A 5,179-nucleotide genomic window follows, 5' to 3' on the forward strand; every position below is an offset into this window, starting at 1 on the left:
AGGTGGTTAATTGCTGTAGGCAGAATTACCATGGTAACCAAAAAGAGAGCAAATAGATCAAAATAATACAAAAGAAAAAAATTCTGTCGATTCTGTCCGATGTAGCCTGGACGGTGAGCCAACAGTTGTTGCTATGGTTAGCTCTCAACAAAAACGATATCTGTTCAGACAAACTTGTTTGAAAACGTTGTAGGTATAGCTACGTAGCTTATTTGAAAATGTGTAGATAGCCTACAACTGATCCTACAATGTTTTTTTAGACGGCCATAGTCACTTACTGAGCGGTTGTTGCTATTTTCACCTCCCAACGTAGAATCAATAAATTTTCTGACAAAATTTTATTCAAACACACACACACACACACACACGCACGCACGCACGCACGCACACACACACACACACACACACACACACACACACACACACACACACACAAATAATAATAAAAAATCTGAACAGATTTTTTTTTACAATTATTTATTTAGTGTGTGTGTGTGTGTGTGTGTGTGTGTGTGTATGATTACTGAAATGTTGTTTGACATTGTCAGCCTATTGTCTGCTCAAAAATTGCTTTTGCGTTTGAAGGAAACGATAGCAACAACTTCTATAGTAGCTATTGGACACTATAACAAAATAGGCCCCATGCTTTGCTTATCAAATAATTATTGATTTACACATCACAAATAAAACACAATAATTGTGTTGTTTTCTTTTTTTTAAAATGACACCCTCAAAGACATTGTAAAATTGTCAGTTTTGCAGCTGAAAATAATGATGAAATTGATGTTTAATTTTGCTTCTACAGCTTTCTCAGGATAACTGACATGGTAATACTGTGTTTTACAATAATCTGAATAATGTTTGCCAGCTGCTATTGATTTGACCAAATTTTTTGACCTCTGTTTTGTATTGTGTCATGTGTTTTTAGACACGTGTGAGCATCTGAAACGTGAGTGCCAGAGGAGTGCAAGAGAGTGTGTGTGGGTGTATTGAGGTTGTTGTAGAGTGTGTGTGTGTGTGCTTGTGTGTGTTAGAAGGCCTGTGATTGAGTGCCATGTGAATTTTGTCCATGTGCCACTCTCGTGAGTATCTGTGTGAGAGAGACTTGGTGGGGGCGATTAATTGCTTAATTATTTTTATTCTTATGACAGTAATTGGGTCACAGAGCAGGCTCTAAACTGGGGCCAGTAGTTACTGAGGTTCTCAGAGCAGAAGGTCAGCCATATTTGCATGATAGTCTACAAGGAGATGCTTAGATCTTGACCTTCTTAAATACAAAATTATGGATCTTATAATATGACAAAACTAATTGAATTTGTATTGTTTATATTTTAATTATTGACAAGTGTCATTTAACAAAACTGAATATTACGTGTCATCTAACAGTTCTGAAATAGATTTTTTTAACTTGAATATTAAACATTTGAAATTTAACACAAGTTATTTTTTTATGGCAGAGTTTTAAAGACATGTTTTTTCAAACAGATCATTTTTTGTTCTGAAATCTTAGAAAAGCAAGTTTAGTTTGAAAAAGTTGTATAGTAAATTAGACACAATTACACAATATTTAATAATATTATAATAATTAATAAAATAGTAGTAATAAGAAAAAAATATTTTTTGAAACAACTGATGGAGTGCAGAATGCTGCACACGTGTGCAGTGTTGTCAAGGTAACGTTTGGAAAGTCAATCCCTTTGCCAAGGGAGCTCCAAATACTTTTCTAAGGCATTAATGCCTTGCACCCTTAAAAAAAAAACACCTAGTAGGGCATAGAGATGCTCACTTCTGTTTGAATCCGCCCTACTGTAGGTCAGAGGTAATACACAATGAAAGTAAATGACCTCCAAAAAGTCAAATGCAACATTTTGGCCAGTTAGTAGTTTTCTGGCGTGAGCTTGCAGTTCAAGATCTACCTGATCATGAATCCCCCAGAGTGATTCTTAAACATTTATGGTTTATATACTTATATGTTAGGTTAGCATTCTCAGCATGTGTAACATTTGTCTAAGCCAGTGGTTCTCAACATTTTTTTACTCTAAGGCCTCCCTTCTTTCCCAATCAATACATACATATGATATTCTGTACAACTTAAAAGTAGCTACTTAAAAGTACATAAATCTTAATTGTACAGAAACTTTAACAAATAAGCACAAGTCATCCTGCCATACCATAACAAGACCACAGGGAGATGCCAAAGAACTGCATACACAGATCCATGCAGAATAACTAAACACACCAAAATACAAATGAAAAAAATGAAACCATTCTGAATGTGTGGAAACTCAGCGATAGGAAGGCAGGTCGATGTCATCAGTGAATAGTTACTCAGTCAGAATAAGCGAATGTGAAGAGTTTGATTCCCATATGTACATAACTTATCCTCAGAAGCTTCTCCAAAACACGCTTATTCAGTGAGCATCTGTTATAAAACATTCGCTGTACATTCATTTCTACAACTACATGAATATACAGAACTGTGTTTAAGCAGAAATATGATGTTATAGCGATCCGTGCACCATGAGTGCAGATACTGTAGGTTTCAATAAGGTGGTTCAACCGATTCTGAGTTTAACCTTGAACTCTGAGTTGACTTACCCTGAGATGGGAAACTCTGAGTTTACCACAACCGGCTCACATTCATTTACGTGAGACATTATATGTCCGTGTTTTTCCGGGATTGCCCACTCACAGTTTTAACAAATCAGGTAACAAGCTTGAAAAACACCTATCCTGGTATTTAATATTCTAAACTATGTTGTATTCACTCAAATAAATTCCGGTTTGTTTTGTGTTTTGTCAATGGGTGTTCTTGCTTAATAATAAATGTTCATCTTTTGATTATTGCTGTTGCCTATAGTAACTCTGTATGTGATTTTTAATTTCCAGACCATTTTAAGCCAGCAATAAAATATTTTTTAAACAATAAATTACCCATCATTGTGGGTAAAAAACATTTAACAAAATTATGAGAGAATGAATGAGAATTAACACCATGTAACCAACATGCCTGCACTGCACACACATTATTGTTTTAAAATATTATCTAAGACTGCATCAAACTGTATTTTAGTAGCATATATCATCTAATAGTTTTTATTAATATTTTGCAAGATTTAGTATTTTTAGTGTTTTGCACTACAGAAATTTTTAAAAACATAAATAATTTTTATTATTTTTTGGTAACACTTTATAATAACTGCATGCTATTAATCATTAAGCATTAGGAAACAGTTAATTCATCATTTATAAAGCATTAATAGACATTTATAAGCAGTTTATAAATACAGATATAAATGCTTTACACCTGATTTAAGAGCATATCTATAATGTATTTAATAATTGTTAACTGGCAACTCCTAAATAACTGGTTTGTAAATAATGCTATACTTCATTGAAAAATTATAAATTGATCATGAATAAAGTATGAAAATACAATTATTAAACACGTTATAGATATGCTTTTAAATCAAGAATAAAGCCTTTATATATGTATTTGTAAACTGCTTATTACTGTCTATTAATGCTTTGTAAATTATGAATTATCGGTTTACTAATGCTTAATTAATGATTAATAGTGTGCAGTTATTATAAAGTGTTACCTTTTTTTGTATTCATTTTAGTTTATTTAGTTCTATTCATTTTTGTACATCAAGTTAAACCAAATAAAAATGTGAAATGTTACTTTGGTAGCTGAAAAATACAGTTTATTATAAAATAAAATAACATTTATTAATGAAATCACTTGATTCTTCTTTTAAATCAAATCAAACTTCTACTAATAAAAAAAAAAAAAAAAAAACATCTATTGACCTCTGACCAAACTGTACTTTTCCTCAAGCTACTGATCTCTAAAGACCTGCAGGGACAGTGATTGTACTCGCAGCTGCACAGTAAACCTACAACAGCTCTGCCACTGCTCTCTCTGGCTGTCAGCTTCAGTCTGTCCATCTGGAGCTGCTCTTGCTGAAGGAGGTAATGCTGAATCTTTTGAAAGATTTTAGAAACCTCCAGGCAGAAGGAGAAGGAATCCAAAATCTGGACTATAAATTGGCTTGGATTCAGTGCCTAGATTACTCAGAGATTTACCATCAAACAGGAATCAATCAGAACTACGCTGTGTGTGGATTTAGTGTTAAATTCATTTTTTCTTCTGTCTGTGTGCACAAGCTGTTCATCATCCACGGTTATATAAAAGCTGTAATGCAATCTAATGAAGACAACGTGCATCTATAATAGCATTTTTATGAGTATGCCTGTCCATTAGCATATGTGTGTGGCAGTATTTCACAAAATGGAATTTATTTTTGGTAGGTCTGAAAATGAACCTGCTCTTTCTATGATGCTGAGAGTAGGCAGCCCCTTGCATAACAGGTAAAAGCCAGTTTCAGACTGAAGATGAGATGGAGAGGATGAAAAATAGAGGGGAAAGTAGATTTCTCCACCCACCTACTCCTATTCATGCTGTCTCTGGCGTTTTCTCTCCTCCCACGTGCATCCTGTCGTGTGTGTGTATGTGTGTGTGCACAGACGTCAGTGAGATCTGTCACTGCATAACACTCCGTACATGGAGATAACCGGATGGAATGTTAGGATATTAAGAGATGGACAGAGACTCTTTTAATTACATTAAAAAATGAATTAATTTGAGATTTTTCCTGCCCAGATAAATAGGTTTTAAGAACATTTTGCTAACCAGGGTTGGGGGTAATGCATCATGACATCATGAGTTATGTAATCAGATTACTTTTTCAAGTAGGCCTAGGCTAAATAGTAAAGTGGTGTGTTACTTTTTGATTTAGAAGAGCTTTTTCAAATAAGTATCTTTGTTCTCCAAATCGATGACTGACAGTTCCCCTGTCCCTGTGTTTAGAGAAAGCAGGAGTAAATGTAGAAGTGTTGTGTGCACTGTAAACGGTTCTAGACTAAATATGAACATGCGTTTACTCATCTCACTTGCACAAAACAGAATCAGTATTCCTCAAAATTAATTAAAACAATGAAATGCAAACTCAGAAAATGATACAAAGCTGCAATAATTATACATAACACAAATATCCCTTATGTATTTTATTAAACAATATATTTTCAGCTGACCTTTGATTATCCAATTCAACTATACTAATAAGCAGAAATTACTTTTAGATAAACATAACATTTCTTATTTTATTTATTTATC

Source organism: Carassius auratus, chromosome 38 (assembly GCF_003368295.1).
Source record: "Carassius auratus strain Wakin chromosome 38, ASM336829v1, whole genome shotgun sequence".
Classification (NCBI taxonomy): Eukaryota; Metazoa; Chordata; class Actinopteri; order Cypriniformes; family Cyprinidae; genus Carassius; species Carassius auratus.